Consider the following 20,284-nt stretch of genomic DNA (forward strand, 5'->3'; position numbering starts at 1 on the left):
TTGTTTTTTAATAGTTCCTTCCTTATCCTAAACTGTGTTATCAAATGACTTTGAGTGCCTAATCAGACACATCAGTCAAGCACCTTCAAGCACGGTGCCATCCCAAGTATGGATACCCCTCACTCAACAGCCAGCTGCAGTCAATTGCAAGTCCTTCAAAAGAAAAGACGCATGTGTAGAGGAAGAGGAGAATTTAAAAGTCAAATTATGGCCCTGACTCTTACAGCTGATCAGCTGAAGCCCTGAAGAATGAGATCTGATTATAATCACAGTCCTAATGTAAAGCTGAAGTGTTATGGGGGCATGCTGAGGGCAATGAAATCTATCCTGCTCTATTTGGGCGTAACAGATGAAAAAAGAAGCAGGATGACTCAGTCTCCATGTCTTTTTTGGATGCAGGCAGAAGAGCGCCACCCCAAAGTGAGGTTACAGAATAACTGAACAAAATGGGGGCTTGCTTTATTTAAAGTACTGGTTTTAAAATACACAACTTTTTGGATATGGAAAAAGAGATAGGGATTTAATGTTAATTCAATGAACACTTCTCGAGAATTTTACCTTCTCCTTTAACTGGGAATGGGAACAGAGTAACAGAGAGTGAAAGGAAGAGGTATATTCAGAAAATTTCTATGTATTTGAGTTTTAAATACTTGATATTTAAAAACAGGCTTGTCCATTCAATTCTGGTTTTTATTGTTGCATTAACACTGCATATTGAGTTACTACTTCTCTGTGACTCTTCTGACTTACTCTGTTTTTACTTTTATTGAGATGCATCTCTTCCACTGGCACAGGAAAAAGGAAGATTTTCTTTGATTATTTCTTAATTATTAATTAGGCAATTATTATTTATGTTAGTCCAGCAAACTAGAGACATTAGGTCTAGGCCAGCAACAGAAATTGCTAGCATTAAATTGAGGCACAACATATAAATTAGCCCTGCTCCAGAAAGTTTGCAGCCCAGTCAGAAGACAAGAAACAGGCAGCAGCAAATGAATAACTGAGGCAGTTATTGCTCATGCAGTTCAGTGTGCAGAGAGCCCTGCTTATCTGTTGTCAACAGTTTTTTAGGTAACCTGGCAGAAGGTATTTTTCATGGGTTTCAAGGCTATTTGCCATTGGTACTAATGAGTGTTCAGAAGAACATAATGGAGGAAAGATTTAAATAGCAGTTCCTTTTTTTCCTCCTTAAATGTATTTTTATAAAATGCTGTTCTTTTTTTACCCCTCTTCTTTCAACAATATTTGTGCCAGTATTTTTAATAATGGGAGATTATGTAGTTTTTGAAAACCCTGACCAGAGATATATATGTTCTTCCTACTATTCATCTCACCGATGACATAATATTTTTCGTCAGCATTTTGACAGTCTGTTGTTCAGAATATGCCAGGTGGATTTTAGTGCCAGCTGAAAGCCATCTTTTGAAATTATTTATCCAGGAAAATGTGCTATTAAACACAGTGAGGCATAACAGCAGTCAGTCAGCCACCTACAGTGCCAAATTTATATATAAACCACTAGGAGTGTTATAGCCTTTCCACTCTGCTATGTGTCTTCAGGTGAGGAATAATTAAGGATATTCACAAATTTGAACATGTACAAGTAGTATTAGGCCAAAAATTGTGTTCCTTCAGGAAATGTCTTAATGCAACCTGGATATCCCAGCATGTTGTTAAAAGAGTGATCGATTCCTGTAAGATGTCTGAATCCTTCACCATTCCTGACTTGTTTGTTTAGGCTTCAAAAACACAGCTTAGGGGAAACTCTCACAAAAGGAGGGTTAAAAACACGAAATAAAAACATAGAATTTGCTGCTAATCTGTTAGTTGCTTAGTTAAAAAGTTTTCCTACCACTTTGCAGAAATGTCATTAAGCTGTCCTTTTTACTGAATAACTGAGTATTGTATCAGATATGTTGTATCACATTAAAATAATACATAAAATATTATTATTGAATAATACTTAAGATTGTGAAATATAGGATGCCAAATGACAAATGTCTGTAAAATGTTTAGTTTAAGCCTCTGTGCACATCTCAGATAAGCAGTTCAGTATCAACAGGTTGATGATCTGACTTCCCACTGGCATGTGGCAGAACACACCTGCAGGTGAGCTGTCTCATATGTAGGAAAGCTGCTGCTTGGGATATCCTCACCTAATGATAGCAGAGAATTATTTAGAAAATAAAACAATTTTTCTAGGAAGATGAAGTTTTATCTCAGGGTGAAATACTTCAATTCTACCCTGGACTGCATATCTTGTATAGCTCTACAGCTATTGCACATTTGCAGATTTTGGGAATAGAATGTGTTTTGCAATTCTTCTAAAGTCTATGTCTGTGATCCTCTAAGAACTTGCTATTTTATACTTAGATGTTTAAATTGGAATGGCTTTGTAGTTTGAAAAATATTGATGGAGAGAAAAAGACAATAAGAGCAAGAAAAGAATTGAATTGCTGTAGTAAATAAGGCATAAGAACACAAAATGATGACAGGATAGAAACAGAAGCAGAACAATGAAAGCTGGTTTTCTCACTCATAGCCTATAGTCCGGAATATGCAAACTTGAGCATGGTGGAACCTAATTTATAATTCTGATAATTCTTTTTATTAAATATAACCATTTCAGATGTTGCTGCTTCAGAGTCAATATTATTAAAAAGTGAAAAGTGTCAGTTTTCTAAGATATAATTAACTAAGTTTAAAAAAGACATGGAAGCATTTCAAACTTGTCTCCTAATATCTTTGAAATTGTAGAAATGCTATTCTTCCTTGTAATTTTTAAACAGAGAAGAAGAAAACAAACAAACAAAAAACCCCAAAGAATTATTCATTTAAATATTGGTTTCTTATTACTTTTTGAAGTTCTTTTTCATGTCACAGAGCCCATTCAACTCAAGAAACTCATCAAGAAACACCTGTCAGTGTGGTGCAAGTCAGTTCTTAGATTCTGAATTTAATAGAAAGAAGAGGAAAATACTTTTTTTGAAAAATCCTTTAAAGAAAATACCTAGAAAAGGAGGTAATCCTTCTTCAGTTGAATATGTTTCTGTATTTCCAGGAAAGCTGACAATCACAAGAATTCAAATTTTGTCTGAACACTCCCTCCAAGTGTGGCTGTCTTGTTAGTCACATTACAAAATGTGGCAACTGCAAAAATTTTATTGAAAAGTTACAAAAATTTTGTCCTCAGTTCGCAAATACAGAATTAAATTTAGTCTAACCTCACAATCACAGTTCCTTTTTACTTGTCAGCACTAAGTTGCTGCCAATAAAATTATAGTCATCGTCATCATCTCATGAAGACTTCAGGGGTGACCTCCTAGTAAATATTTTTTATCTTAGAAAGTGTACTGTCAGTATAACTTCTTGTATCAGACACTCAAAGTTATCACTGCTGCTAGTCAGATTATGAAATCAATGTACCAGAGGCATGCTATCCTTTACTCAGAGATGGGAATATTTTTCCATGGTGCTTAGAATTAATTCAGTTACTTCTCTTTCTAATATTGTAGGTTTTACATGTTGGTGTGTGTGGACATCTCACTGCCCTTTAAACTTCTTTTGCATCAGTCTTGAATGGGAAGCCCGCAGATCTGGATTTCTTGAAATGTGAAGAGCCTGGGAATCCAGGGATTTTTGTGGGTTTCCTTTTTTTTTGTTTTCAGTTGTTCAGGGTTTTTTTTTTAATTGGTTTTTTGTTTGGTAGGTTTTTTTGTTTTGTTGTTCTTGTTGTTTGTTTGGTGATTTTTAAAAATTTTAATATAGACAGCAGATGTTCTCCTGTGAAAAATAATTGATGTTCAAGTGACAACAGAGTGCCTGAGAGTAGGAAAAGAATAATTTAGCAAAATATAGCTGTGGCAGCAACCAGCACACTATTTATCACCATGTCGTCAAATGAGGCATTTAATTTTGAGCAACTTCAGCAGTATAATATGTCAAGACACTGGTCAGGCAAAATTATATTCTTCTATGATTTTCCTACTACCATTCAGATGACTACAGTTATAAACTCCACACAAATTCTGCTTTAGAGTGATCCTACATGAAACTATAGCCCCTAATCCTTAAACTGAGAGACCCCTTAAACATCATAAATGCTGTTGTACTTCCTTAAAAAACTACTGCACTTTCTAGACAATGGATTGAGATAGTCATTGAGCTGTCTCACCTCAGAATGAGTGCTACATCCAAAAAGGCTTTCAGTTTCTTCTAGCCAACTTGTTCTCAAATATCAAATGCATAGACAAGCAATTAATAATACCTTCTGGTATTAAATACACAAATGTGCAAAACAAAATTGAAAATTACATTCAGTCCTTGATGCTCTATCTTTAAATGTGTCTCTCATAACTTCAAAACCTGACAGAAAGGCAGTCATTAGAAGTAGGCTCCTTATCTATATGATACTCAAAAGCTCCTATATATCTGCCACCCAACCAGGAAAACGCTTATGGATGAACCCTACAACTTTAAATTAGCTTATCTTGGCCAGATGAGGGTATGCGCTATCATTAGAGTGTGTATCATCATCTGCTGCTTACCACTTACAAAAGATTCTTATAAAAAATTCACTATTAAATAAAATATAATACAAATGAAGACGGAGGTTTACAATAAGTTAAAGCCAAAGATGAATTTTGGAATCTATTTGAGAAGAGAAAAGGGAAGACAGTGGGACACTGCAGATTCACAACAGTGTACAGATTCTAAAAACAAGTGTACAGCTTTGGTGCCAGCTCTGGCCCCAGGTTCTTTAATAAAGAAATTTAAGTCTGCAATTATTCTGCTCTGCAGTACAGCACAGTCAGTAAAGGTTAACTCATGTAAACTATACAGATACATAAATTCAGTACAACCCTACTAAGAATTTAAAGATTCAGTACAGCAGTTTGGCTCTCTGTGTTTTCCTTTTAATTTATGTTTACCTAATCTATCCTCAACTAGTGAAATTTATGAAGGGTTTGCCTATTAAACCAAAAGAACCTCTAGTGGCTTGAAAACCTTTATCTTGTGTGTTTTTTTTATTTTTTCTTCAGTAATATCAAATTTTGTAATCTGGAAGATAAGCCTGTCAACCATCTTAGTCAATTTAAAAAAGCAATAAGACAGAATAAAAATATATGTATACACTGAGAAAATGTACTGCATCTTATTAAGAAAATAAAAAACTAATCAGCGGGAAGTTCATGTTAATCTTATATTTTTATTAAATGATTAGTTTTAAATTACTAAGTCATTATCTTATAATAGAATAATTCAAATAAATTAGATTGTGAACATAAATATGTTAATCTTTAATTTTAAGCAAATGAAGGAAGAGTGAATTTTCTTTCCATCTAATATATCCATTAGAATTCCTTTCAGCAGATTTTATCAAATTACTCTTGAAAATCTTGTATACACAGGCGAATGCAAAACTAATTAGTCTGATGTGTGATGCAATGGTCCTGCACCCATAGAGCAAGGAATTGCTCTATGGGTGCAGGACCATTGGAATTTAAAGGGTAATATCACATGAGTAACTCTGGACAGTTCCATTTCCATGATAAAAAAATGCTTAGTATTGTTGTATGGAAATGAAAATAGAAAGTTGAAAGCAATGTAAAAATCACATTATGACAGATTGAGAAAGAGTAATCAGGCTAGCTGAAAGTCTTCAAATTTTAAAGTAGAAACAAGGTAACTGATTGAAAAACCTTTATTTGTTATATTTGTTTTCACAGACATAAAAGGAAATTTTGTCCATATATTTAGCTGAGTTTTTGAAGTCTAATGCTGATGGAGAACTTTGGTAATTTCATGCCTATGAAACAAAGATATTCTTACTGGAAAGCTGGTACATGGTTCCTAAATTGCAAACATTGGGACCTATTTGAACTGCCAAGGCTTAAGCGCAAGGAGTTCAGTTTTTTTCACTAGCCCCAAAGCTGAAATGGCAGCACACAATTTCATTTTAAAAGAGATTTTATCTGATGATGAGAAAAAGCTCTGGTATGGAAAGAAACCACTTTGTGCAGTTGTTGAAATTAAGATTAAGCAGTCCACACATGAGCAGCTAAAAAATCCTTGCTATTGAGAAAGGGGATTTTCATGTTCAGTTCTAGTATCAAATTAAATTTACTTTCATAAAGCTTATAAAAAGTTTTCCAGGCACTGCTGGCATCTCTACTGAAAGTGACATGTGCTACTGGCAATTAATGTTGCAATCTATATTTGAAAAGGGACCTTGACAAACAAATTACTCTTTAAAACTTTTAATTGATTTTTAGTACTTTAGTAACAAGCTGAGTGCAAATCACTGAAAGAATATTTTCCAGTCATGTAAATAGCTGTGTGATTCATTCTGAAGGCAAAAAAAAAAAAAATGTGGTAAATGGGAAAGACTAACTTTCATTATTTTCTATTCAAGTAATTAAGCAATTTCATGCAGTTAAATATGACAAACACTTGGAAAAGTTTTTATAGACAGTCAACAGCAGCATTAAATAATTTCTAGAAATCTGTAACTTTGCAATTCCCTTAAACCCCTAAAGTTAACACAGCTGTAAGCAATGATAACATATTGTTCTTAAAATATTCAATAAAGTGAAAAAATACAGAGAATACATAGTAGCAGTTCAAAGCCTTTTTGATGACCACGAATATTAATAGAAACATTTCATGTGATTTGAATAAGTTTGGATCAATCCATGACATTCCTTATCTATATGGCTATGTAATAACTCAAATGGAACTACAGCTACCTCTTACTCTCTGCCTTGATGTAGTACAATAAGCCTGCAGTGCAAATAGAGTCTGTCCCAACTGTTTCCAGGCCAGCCATAATGTCAAACCACAGACCTGATTTTAGAGATGTCCACATGCTTGTGTAACTTTATGAGTAAAGCTTTCCTCTGGGTAATATGGTTGCTTAGGAAAATTTCTCTTCACAGTGAGGAATTCATAAGAAAATTGGGTGAGCAATGTTCAGTTTACAATTGGTTATGTTCAAAATCCACTGGGACACCCTGTGAGCATTCTGTTGTAGGTGATGACCCTGGTTTGTGCAGGAGGTTGGATTAGATAACCTTCAGAGTTCTCTTCCCACTACAGTTATTTTTGAATTCTAAATTTATCACCAGAGGTCTCTAAGTGTGCTAGGATTAGTAACCAAAAAAAAGTACAGTAAAGGTTAAAGAAAGCTTCTCTTGTACATTGAGGAGAATCTTTTGTCCTTGTGTAATAAGGGACCTTATTGCAAAGATGCTTCAGGGCTTGCAGTTAAACTAATGAATGGACTTAATCAGTTTAAGGTATAAGTTTCTTTAGTTGGAACATTCAAAGCTTTAAAAACTTCTAGAGTTCTTGATAGTTTTTGAATAGACTTCTGGATATCATATAGTCCAGCATCCCTGAGTCTGTCAGCTTTGCCTTAAGGATTATTTATGTAAAAAATACTTCTGTATGCAATAGGAGTTCTCTTAACAGCTAAAATTACAGTCACCATTAGTCATCAAGCTCTGCATCAGATATTAGATAAACAATGGAGAGGTCCCGATGAACAATTAGAAAAAATACATTTTGCCTCAATAGTCACAATAATCTTGAAGAATGTCTCTATCTCTTCATCTTTGACCCACAAAAAATCAACATACTTTTAAAAATTACATTTTTTGAATAAACCATTTTCTTATATGGGTATTTCTATAGTCATTTTTATTTGATGTGCAGATGTTTTATATGATCTGTGGTGAGTTCTAGGACCCAGCGAGTCCATACTTTGACAGGTGCAGCAACCTGGGTTCATAAATAAAAAAAAATAAAAAGAATTAGGGGATAGAGAGGGAGAATAGACAAGACTGATTTAGAATTATAGAAAATAATTCTAAAAGAATTGTGGAGAAAGTGGAAAGAAGAGAACAGAGAGCAGAAGACAGACAGGAAATGGAGTGGATTTAAACAGGCCAGAGATGGAGAAGGATCATTATTTCCAATGCGGTGCTAAAAGAAAGTTGGAAGAAGTCTGTCAGTAAGCACATGATGAAGTATTTTTCTGACAAGATATTCTCCTGTCAGTAGTTAATAAAAATGCAGAACATCTCACTTGTGAGAAGGTCACTTTGATATTCATAATAGCACAAGAAAATCTGTGCATGGCAAAACACTCTGTGATTAACAATGCTTTTTCTAAAGGACTCTGTAGACAGTTATGTATCTGCACAACTCCTAGCTGTAATAAAGGAGTAGCTGTATTCAAAGAACACAGCTTGACATTTATCTTCTCTGAAAAATAAAAAGATTGAAAGCAAGTAGGGTTTCTGTTTGTTTTTTTTTCTTCTGACAACATTGAAAGTCCTTCATGATTAGTTTAATGAAAGAAATTAAAGAACATCAAAAGGTCATAAGAACTTGGACGGCCTGAAAACTAGGGGAGCACAAATTGATAAAGAGACTTGGAGGAAACTTCTTTATAAATAATGTACTAACAAATAACATTTTACTTGGATCAAAGGCACTGATAGAGATGAGGAAGCATAAATTGCCTTTCATTTTATTTTGAAAAAATCTCTGTATAGAGAAGAAAAAAGTTCTGTCATGAATCCTCAAGTAATTTTACAGTAATATAAACAGGTGGTATGAATAGGATCTCAGCCTTCATTTTGTTACAAAAAGTGACATTTCTCAAACAATAGACCAACACATCATAAAACCTCCATCCCCTTTAGTTACTCACAAGTTACAGAACATAAGTCAATATTTTAAACTGTCTAATGATAATTTCATAGTTTTTTCACTTCTTTGCATAAATATAAGCTCAACGACTTCATATTTAGATTGTAGATACAAATATGTTTTGACATTTTATTTTCTACACTTTTTTTCATGTTCATCTAATACAAAATGGAATTTTTATGTTTTTTAGAGATTCACAGTCCTTTCTGCTTTATTGAAGCACTCTTCTTTCAGAACCAAGGGAGATATATTTCTAATTTTGAACTTAGGAGTTTTAACTCTAAGCCCTGGGAGTTGCTGAAATTTTAAAATCCTTTAAATTAAATATTGCTAAGAGAGAGAATAAGTTAAAACTGATTCAGGTTGGTTGAGCTATTTTATTGAAACAAATAAGTAATAAGTCCAAATTTTTAAAAATGTTAGATCAAAAATACATCAAAAGCCTACAATAGAACTTTTTAAACATTTTTGCCAGTGGATTACCCAAGAAAGTGTGAGGCATGAAGAAATTTTCAGAGTCAATAACGAGTTGTAGAGCAGGATTTTCTCATGGCAAGAGTTTTCAAACTTTGAACTCAAGACCTTCTCAAACGTTTTCCTTTCATTTTTCTTTAACAAAAATCTCAACACTTCTCCATAATTGTCAGCTCACATCTTCATAAAACAAAAAGCAGGAAGATCAGAAGAGCAAATTATTGAATTACTAGATTCCTTGCTGCCTATGAATTTGTCTGGCTCCTTTTTGAACCTGAAAAGATTTCCTCTTTCCCTGAACTCCTGTGGCAACATGCTTCAGATGTTCATGACCTCCTCTGTAAAATTATATTTTTGTTTCAGAATGGCTACCTAACAGTTTTAACAATTGTCCCCAAGTTCCAGAACTGAAAGAAATGATAACAGTTCCACTGTAATTTTATACAGTACCTTCATTGGTCTGTAAATCTCTTACCATATTTCTCTTCAGGGTGTTCCTCTGTAAACTAAAACACCTCAGGGTCTCTCCTCATAAGGGACATTCTCACGTTCTATTCCCTTCATCTATCTAATTGTGCTTCCCTGCAGCATCTCTAGCTCTTAAATATGTTTCCTGAGATACATATAGAACTGAATATGACACCAAGATGAAGAAGCAAGAAAATTTTATGTAGCAGGAAAAATGAATTCTCTATCTGGTTTTCAGTACCCTACCTGAAGATGGGCAGCATTGTCACTGATTTTTTCAGATTCTGATGCATGTTGTCTTGTTGTTTTCTGGAAATTATTGATTGCTTGAAGACCTGAGCCGTAATTATTAACTCCAAGTTAGACTTTACAGGATGTTTTGTGTTATTTTTTCTTAGATATATTTAATTCATTTTTCAATACTGAAATTGTTGTTTCACCGTTTGCCAACTCAGCTTTCTGAGGTTCTTCTGAATTTCTTCTACAACAAAGAAGCAATGACCTAGCAAATATAGTTAGGAATATTCTGAAAGAGATGGATCTTTATTAGTGCTTTCCCTCTTCCAGGCAGTTGTGAAAGAAGATATACAACACAGCTCCTTGTGAACATGCAGCTCTAGTCTATCCTTAGTGGACAAGAGACCTTTATAGACAGGCTAATAATGACTAAGGAAGGAAAAATAAAGAATGGGCTAAACCAGGACTTTAGAAAATTGGTAAAATAATCTTTCTCAGACTATGTTCAATATGGTAGTCAAGTGCTGTGAAAAGTCATGAAGTATCTCAGCCTGTATGGATTAAATTTTTCAAGGAATCATGAAATAGATTTCCAATTCGCTGCTGTTTTTTATTGGAAAACGCCTACCTAAAGAGTGGTTAAAAGGGACACCAACAGCTAATCCATACAAATTGATTTTCAAGGCAAGGCAAGGCAAGGCAAGGCAAGGAAAGGAAAGGAAAGGAAAGGAAAATTACTCAATTTGAAAGAGAGTTTACTTTTACATTTGTTTATCATCATATCTAAGTGCCATTTCATTTTTTTGTGTTATTTTTAGCCTATCAGATTTTCTGTTTGCTGAAATGCTCTTAATCTCTGTAAATAAACCGTTGGTTTTATTCGTGCACCACTAGTGAAAATTTCTTCAAAGTGTGTTGAACTGACCATGACTTGAAAATACTAATCCCTGATAGTCTGAAACTGATCTCTCCAGAGACTAAAACCCATTTTGCTGAATCTTTTTTGGCAGAAATTACTGACCCCTATAAAGTGCTTTAGCTTTGCCTAACATTGATAAAACGTAAATTAATTCAAAGGACTCCTTCTACCTAGGTAGGAAAATGTTATCTCTGTTTTTCAGATGGACAAACTGAAAAGGTGAAGAGGCTTCCTAAGGCTACAGAGTAAGGTAAGGATAGAGCTGGTGCTTCAACTCACCAGTGTCTGACTTCTAGACTAGAATTATAAATGTGAAATATCCTTCATAGTTAACACATAGTTAATAAGATAAGAAAAGATACATTTTGCTCATAGAGAAATAATAACATAAATACAAAATTTTATACTAGTAAGTTACTTTCCAGCATTTTAAGCAGATATTCAAAGTGTGGAAGAAGTAGCAGAAAGGTGATTTTCATCTTCCTGACAGTATATAGTAAAACAGACCTATTTCACTGACTGCAGGCTTAGTTCCATTGCAGAGTCCAGCTTTGAAGGAAATTTTATTCTTGACTTCTTCTCATTCACATTCAAGGGTTTTCATTCTTGTGGTTCTCAAGTGTGAACTTACATGTTATTAAAAAGCAACAGACTAACAACCATGGAGAGTAAAGTTTCATATTTATATCTAGACTAGATACTGTGCAGCTTTTTCAAAGGGTGGTTAATCATAGATGTAAAACTGACCCAGATCAAGTGGCAAAGTGGTCATGAAAAGACTGACTTTGTCTTACACAGCCCAAGGGTACTAGTCAGCAAATATTCAGACTTCCTTCTCAAAGTGTGATACCAAGGATTATTTCACTTGCAATAATTATGTTTAATTTTTATTTTTATTTTTTCAGGAAACTGGTGACAGAGAAGAATTTCCCTGAATTACCCAGAATCTACTCTATGTAGAACATGAGGAATTGCAAGAGCCTTTTATACAACGCTGCTTTCACAGAAGCAAGGCTTTCTTCCACACCAGAGGCAAGCCAAATGCCCCTCAGGAATATCCTTAATCATTGTTAATATTTATAAAAAATATCAATTATTATAGCATATTATAAAATGACTACTATAATATGGTAACCTGAGCAGTACTGTTTGTTTAGATCCAATTAGTTCCAGCATTCTGAGAATGAAACAAAGGGACTAAACATGACCCATAGGAAAAGAGTACTTTCAAAATGAGTGCAAAGTGGCAACATTTGCTGTCACTGGAACCAGACAGAAACTGGAGGATTGTATTTTAAGAAGAATGTTAAAGCCAGCTATAAGAACAGAGGAAAGAACTTGGTAAAATAAGAGAAATTAATTTGTTCCTGTTCAGCTTCTGATCAATGCAAAATGAATACCTGGCTGTAACACTTTTGTGAAAGTGGGAGTCACATTTTGGCATATACAGGAAAAATAGACAATGGGAAAACTTGTCATTCATAGATGCAGACTATTAAAAGACCATATTGAAAGAGGGAAATACAATTCCATGCATGGATGCTCATGCTTTGGCAGAAATATTGTAAATATTGAAGTGCTGCATGGAATTTAACAAGAATTGAAACACAGGATTGATGGTTCTTTTTCCTTTCTATTGGCCACCCTGAGAAGAGTTTGTCATTTGAAGAATGTAAAAGAACTGACTTCCCAGAAAAGCATGTTCATATTTTAATTAGGAGTCTAAAAACCCAGGACTTTTCTTAAACAACCTTTTGTAACTGGTACAAAATATGTCAACAGTGGTGTTTGTAGAGAATTGCACGAGCTCTCTGCATGCACACCACTTCACAAATGCAGGCTGACACATCTCCAGAGCCACAGATGATTACTGTTTTCCTCTAAAATGTTTCCTGAGGAATTTGTTATGGTCAAAGTCCAGCCACTGAACTGCACCAACACTTTCCAGAGAGGCAAGTCAGAGACAGAAGTATCTGCACTAAAGCTAGTGGCCCCACTGCAGCCTCGTTGTGCTCTGGTTCTGGAGGGGCAGTGCAGCCTCCCCAGGCATGCTCTGTGCCCTGCCTTGCTGGGTACTCGTAGAGGCGCGTGGGGGCTGACACCCTGGACTGCTCCTCAGCATCCAGAGATGTTGTGCAAGAGTTTGGAAGAATCCAAAATCAAGGCTAGTAATGAAAGAGTAGTACAGTGCAAATGTGCAGGAGATAATAATTCAGATTCCAAAAACTGCACCACAGGAAATTGCCTCTGTTGCTGAGTTATAGCCATATTTTTATGAGTTTCTCATTATGGAATTCTCTGTTACCATGAGTGAGACTTGCCTATAATGTCTAGTCTTTAGTACTTAATGAGATACTCATTTATTGCAGCAGAGTCTAATAAAGTCAACTGCTAAAAGTCTAAACTGCAGTGACCTACATTGGAAACCTCAGGCACCAACAGTCAGAGTGGATTTATGGCCTTTGATAACATTGGCAACAGCTTTCTCCTGGTTTTTAATATGTGGCATCTTATTCCTGAATACAGCATACAATTATTTACAGTCTTACTGGTCATGGCCTATTAGTGTACTAAGTATTTTCCCCTGTTATTGACTAAACCCATCTATTTTGTCTTTTTCCAAGCCACAGCATATGTGTACATCACATCCTGTATTTAATGACACTTTGTCTTCCTGATGAAAATTACTTTTGTGTTTTTGCAGCACAATTCTCAACAGATAGAAATAGCAATTCAGTCACCCTTAATAGATGCAATTTAAAACAGAATTTAGCATGAGCAGAATTGCTTTTGTTTCAAGCAGATGCTGTAACATGATGCTTGTGGTGTTCTCCATAGCGTATTCCACACAGTTTTTGAGGATATTATAAGACAAAGTGACAGTGATTAATGCTAATAAAAAGAGCTGCAAAATTACCTGCATGAAATCACTGCATATCTCTTAATTAAACCTGTCATGCTGTTGGCACAATATTTGAGTTCAGGTCACTGACACAGGAAGAGTTTTGCACACCATGAACATTTAGTTAATGATTTCTAGGTAAGTTCAAAACAATATTTGATCTTTGATTGAGATATAAATTGTGAAAGACATAATTCATATCAAGGCCAATTAGAATCTTTTCAGTACACAGTACATAACATGTTCTAATAACATTAGCATTTAATCTACTTCATCCGAGGCATGAAACTCAGAATTAATTCTTCTACTTAGTGGTGTAAAGGACCTTAAGAGCAGAGAATACAGAAAAAGTCAGAATTATACTTTATATCAATAGCAAATATCAGGCTGGGTTTGATGCATATCTTTTGGGGTTGTAGTACTTCAATTCCAAATTACTTCGTTATTACCATAGGTGTATAATTAGTTTTCTCTTATCATTGAATTTGGTTCTTAAGAAAAAACAGTCGAGAAAAAAAAAAAAAAGAAAACAAGAAAACTTAATAATAATAATAATAATAATAATACCAACTTGATAGAGGATTAATTTTTCATGTATTGTCTCATTTAACCGGTGTGAAACACTGTTGAATTATTGTGTTAACACTACTACAACTTCCCCAATTCTAAAATTTTGTATTATTTAAGTAAATGGTCCTGCCACCTTAAACATCTGTTTTAGGTGACATACTCATATGTTATGTAATCTAGAGATGTGTCAGGTTAGCTTTTGCATCCTTTGCTACTACAATGACCCTAAAGAAGTACAATAGCTTATTCAACATCTCATAACCTCCAAGAATGACTTACTTTAATAATTTTATTAAAAAAAAATGTAGTAGTAGTTGGTACTATTTGAATAGATTTACTTTTTTATTTAAAAGTAGGGTTACTGCTTTCCTGGTTTGGTTTTTACATTAATTTAATAAAATCTTCCTGTGTTTGCTTCCTTTGTTGCTCTTTATTTTCAAGGTGACACTGAATTTTTTAAATTAAAGCTGTAAGAGACCTTCATAAATATTTTCTGCTGACATAATGCCGATAAACACAGAATCTCATTGGGGATTCATCAAATATCTTCAAATAAAATGGAACTTTACAAATGTTAGGATGTTTTGCTTTTGTCCATGCAGCTGAATTGTTTGGGGTATATTCCCATTCTTTACTAGACATGGGCTAATATGTCCTGTGACTATGCTGTAAGCTGTGCTATACAGATAAGCTCTAGAAAAGACTGAAAAATAAATTCAGCCCAAATAGTTTTTGCTCTACCTACTGCATTGTCACTCTCTGAATGTCAACACAATTGCTACTACCTTATCAGTAATTAACTTATTCACTGTTCATCTTTGTTATCTGCTCTCATCCTTATTCTCCATTTACTAGAAATTCATTAGTCTCATTTTAGTGGTAAAGGAATCATTCACTGGTAAGTTCACCTAAGAATATCTTCCTTTCTTAAAATAAAACTTGGAAGTGCCTAAGAACAATTTACTGTTCCAGTATTCCCACAGAATAACCATCATCAAATCATCTTCATGGTCATCAGACTTTGGCTAGACAGTAATCCTTAATCCTCTCCAGACATTCAGAGGATGTCTGCTGAACTAAAGGGCTTTCTGTAGTCATTTCACATGAGTACATAGCTTGTGGATTTTGTAGCATACTAAGGACATGCACTTATTCTTCAATCATCACGACACAGTCCAGGGGCAATTTTATGTTGAGTTGGAGCTTTCTCATGACTTGAGCATGTTCTGTGATGAAGAGGTTTGTTATGTAAACATTGACTGCTCCTCCTGGTTTAATGCTACAGGAACTACACTCATTAGAAACAGAAGGGTCTAGTAAATCAGAAATGGAACAGAAGATAAAATATCCTTGAACCTCAGATTCTCAGGCCCAGAATTAAGCATCTGTCAGAGGATTTGGGGTAGGTCAAGGGACATTTTCTGCTTGAAGTGCTGCAGAACTGATGGCAAGAAACCTGCATTCCTTCCTACAAAAAAAGAAGGTAGAAACTACCAAAACCACATTTTATCTTGCCACAGGGCTCTTTCCCCACTTCTGCAGAAGCAGTCAGCTGGGCAGAAAAACATTTACTAGTATTTTTTGCTTTCAACTAGATATATCTGAAGAAATGGAATTGTAAAGGCCAGTACAGAGAGAATGCAGATCAGGGGAAATCAAGCTGGGGAAGGCAGCCTCAAGACAATTTTAATTAAAACCCTTGAGATCAGTTCTCAGCCATGTTTCCAAAATATTTATTAAAGGGATTTACCTCCAAACCAATAACTTTCATGCTATTCTTGTATCCAGGTGAACCACTCAGTATAAAAATTAGATAAGGAAAATTCTCAAGAAGATCAAACAAAAGAAGTTAACAGATTGCATATCTTTCCAGTCTTATGTTAAAAACTATTTTCTAGGAAAGACAAAGCTGTGATGTGGAAATCACTACACTTTCTCCACTTTGTTACTTTCCAGACTATTTACTCTGAATAACAAGTGCCAAAAGTATAATTAGCCTTACTTGAAAAGTGGAAGCTATGATGGCAGCTGTCCAGGTGTATAATCAAAATGCTTCTTAGGGGAAAATAAAAGACTGATAAAATAGTCCAAAAGTGTTTTAGGAAAATAATAGAGTTCTTATATATTATACAACACCAGTAAACTCAAAGAATGGAAAATATGGGTTTAGGACTTTGAGGAACTGTCTACTGTTAAGTATGTAAATATAAAATGCCATTATCTTGTGGTCATTGAATTTAGGATTTATATTACTTCAGAGTTTTTAAGATTTATTTCAATGGAGATTTCAGATCAATAGGCAATTCAGTTCTTTTAATATATTTCCCTTTGTATTTAACATATGGTTTTAACTATTTTATTGTCTAAGGATTTTTTAAACCCTCAAATTATATGACATAGTGAGTAGAATGAGGATAATGAACCTCTTTGCAATATTTTGATACTGATTCATCAAATACCAGTTCAAATTTAAAAAAAAGGACAAAACAAACAAAAAAACAACCCAACCTGCTGACTTTCATTATTAGAACACCAAATTGCACAGACTCATATCACTCACTTCTTTAGGAGTTTTGTTTCGTCTCCCTTCTTTATCCAAATGTGTGACTAGCAAGATAATTGGATACATATTAAAAATGTTTGCAGGAGGAAGAGTGGTTAAATCAGCCAAATTAAAACTATGAGTTAACTAAAATGTTCACCGAATGATTCAGAATGAATGTGAAAAAATGGGTACAGTTTACATATTGGGCTGAAGTGGAGTAAGATACAGTCATAAGTAATTCTAAGAGGTAAAAATGGACATTTGCTCATTTGACATTCAGTACAAGTGACACAGTTTGGCAGTGCAACAAAGCAGATTTCAGGACTCCTTCTGCCAAATCAAATGCATTGCAGTCACAACAGCTGGTGCTGGTTAAAGTCACTCAAAGGCCAGCAGATCAGTTCTTATGCTCAGTTTTTTTGAAATGTCAGTAACATCTGTCCACAACAATGAATCTTCATCAGATCAGGTTTCATATCTCTTTGTACTGCTATATAAAACCATCAAAATTTTGATTTTTGTCCTTTATTGTGCACCAGTGCAGTCACATGTCCACCACTGGTTTGGATCTCATTGGCTCTGTGGTGTCTGTGACTACCCATGTGCCATTTTACAGTTGTGGCACATGAGGGTTTGATAATTTAGAAAATTAACCCACTGCAATCAAGAAGACAAAAAATGGTGCTTGTTTTCCAGTATTGTTTCCTGACTTTGCAGTCAGTCCTTTCAGTACGTTACTTCTTTCTTCTTATATGACTCCATTGCTTGTCCTGACTTGTATAAATCCTGTATACTAGAATGCAATACCAGTTCAAGATCTGAATGAACACATTCTCTGCAGTTATATCTTATCATTCTGAACTTGAATTTTGTCCATAATGTTGTATAATTGATGCATAATGAATAACCAGTGTTGTTTGAAGATTTATTTTCATAGGAAAAAAAAAAAAAAAGTAAAAGACTAGTAAAACTAGTCTAAAAAAATAGTAAAAGATCCTGCATCTCTTGGTGTTGTAATTATAAATGCTCAGCTAAGCATTTTCACAGACTTATCACTTGCCCTTGAACCTATAGGATAGGCAAAAAATTGAACCATTCTAATCTACTCTTTAACTTCAATCACTTTATTTGAACTGATGAAGAGAGCAAAAAATGTATTTCAGATTGGAAATGCAGTAATTGTGGAAATGGAAATGGTTAACAGATATTTTGAAACATTAAAGGCTCAGTGACATGACATCCACTTTTTGGGTCCAGTGATGGACAGACTAATGTGGCTTCTCTCCTAATCTACATTCTTCTCTCTCAGACTAATCTTGGTAAATCTACCAGAGAAAATATTTTAGCATGCACCTTTAATAATGATAGAAATATCCACATCTAATGTTTAAACAGCAGATCTTCACAAAGAAAATTGCACAATGTTCTATAGTTGCCCTTCATTTGCTGATGTCATTTCTGTCTGTGACCAATATACCAACTGTGCTACCAAAAATTGATATGCACTAAATTAGCACTGAAGTACCATGGTAAGCATTATGCTCTGCCTACTGTTTCCCTGGTCACAGAGTCTAACAGTCCTACAAATACTATTTTTCTCTTGTACCCCATTATCTTTTTGCCTTTTCCAAATTAATTAATTTCATAAGTGTTTTTTCATCTGGAGACAATGTTTTCCCTGCTTGAGTACAAGATTATATAGTCAGAAGAAATATCATTGGTTTACTGTGTGCTGTGTTTATCACAAGCCCACTTCAGAGCCACTTTAATAATTTTAATTGTCCCCTTCAGTATGGACTTTAGTTCCTTTAAAAACCTCAAAAGAAAGGAAAAAAAACCCTCAGGTTTTCAGCTATAGGCTATCTAGTATCAACAATCTAATATGCTGGTAGTCTGTTTTAATGAGAAATTTCAGGAGAAAAGGAAGAGTTGAAGCTTCCCATCACATAACAAGTTGTACTTGTACCTAGACAAAGGGTGAAAAGTTAGACAAAAAAGGATGTAAATAATCCCCAAAAACCAAGACTTATATTAACTCTTGATCTTCTTTACTGTCTCATACTGCATGTATTCTCCCATTAGCTCTTCTGTTTTTTCCTTTTCCTGGGAAAGAGTGTTTTTGTCATTTAGATAGGCTTATTGAAAGAAATCCGCAGACAAGGCTACCGAGACAGAAAAGAGGTGACAAAATTGATTGCCTAAGTGAAACAAAAGTAAACAATATTTGTTTCCCAAGTTCTTGGGTTTTTTTCTACTTATCTCTTTTTTTCAGGCTTTGTACAGAACAAATGCCACTCTGATTTCTGGCTAAGTCATAGTAGAATGGCAGAGATAAGGAATCATGGGGCTAGCCAGAGCTGAAGTATGTCTCAAAATAACAGGATCACTATAGGTAATGCAGAGTAGAAAGAGAAATGTGTTATGAAGCATAAAGCCAGGAAACACAGAAGAAGATACAGAGAAAGCCCATAATTTATCATCTGCTGAGATGAGAACACTATGCTAGTGAAAAATCAGTCTCGTATTAGAAATTGAACTTTGATCTCCTGTGGCCACATGCTTTACTCTGCTCTTTCCAATCTGATCTTGTCCTCCTTCCAATGATACAGATGAACAAAAATTAGCTAAATGTTACATGCACACAGAACCATAGAATTATTTATTTCAGAAAAGGTCTCTGAGATCGAGTAAAACATTTGATCAAACACCACCTTGTCAAATAGACCGTGTAACTAAGCGCCACATCCAGTCTTACCTTAAACATCTCCAGCAATGCCTCCACCACCTCTCTGGGCAGCTGTTCCAATGCCTAATCACCCCTCCTGCAAAAAATTTATTTTTAAGGTCTAACCCAAAGCTCTCCTAGCACAGCTTATGACTGTGTCCTCTTGTTCTGTCACTGGTTGCCTGAGAGAAGAGACCGATCCCCACCGGGCTACACCCTCCTTTCAGAGAGCTGTAGAGAGTGAGAGCGTCTCCCCCAAGACTCCTCTTCTCCAGATAAACACTCCCAGCTCCCTCAGCTGCTTCTGAAAAGCCTGGTTTCCAGACCCTTCCATAGCTCTGCTGCCCTTCTCTGACACCCTCCAGCACTTCAATGTCCTTCCTGAACTGAGAGGCCCAGAACTGGGTACTTGAGATGAGGTCTCAGCAGTGCCAAGTACAGAACCTCATCCCTGGTCCTGCTGGACACACTATTCCTGATACAGGCCAGGATGCCACTGGCCTTCTTGGTCTCCTGGGCACACACTGGCTTGTGTTCAGCCCCTGTCAGCCAGCACCCCAGGTCCTTTTCCACTGGTCCACTTCCAACCACTCTGCCCATGTCTGTAGCCCTGCCTGGGGCTGTTGTGGCCCAAGTTCAGGACCCAGTACTTGGTTTTATTGAACCTCATAACACTGATCTCTTCTCATCAATCCTGCCTGTCCACATCCCTCAGCAGAGCCTTCC

At 35.2% G+C, this 20,284-nt stretch overlaps 1 long non-coding RNA gene across 2 annotated transcripts in view; it reads left to right on the plus strand.

Annotated features, from left to right (window-relative positions):
- Positions 1–14,865, plus strand: part of LOC132325080 (uncharacterized) — a 78,471-nt gene extending 63,606 nt beyond the window's left edge. For both annotated transcript variants that reach the window (XR_009485826.1, XR_009485827.1), the window contains 2 exons: positions 11,019–11,066; positions 11,722–14,865. This is a non-coding gene — a long non-coding RNA (uncharacterized LOC132325080). The remainder of the gene's footprint in view (positions 1–11,018; positions 11,067–11,721) is intronic.
- The last annotated feature ends 5,419 nt before the right edge of the window (positions 14,866–20,284 follow it).

Source organism: Haemorhous mexicanus, chromosome 3, assembly GCF_027477595.1.
Source record: "Haemorhous mexicanus isolate bHaeMex1 chromosome 3, bHaeMex1.pri, whole genome shotgun sequence".
Taxonomy (NCBI): Eukaryota; Metazoa; Chordata; class Aves; order Passeriformes; family Fringillidae; genus Haemorhous; species Haemorhous mexicanus.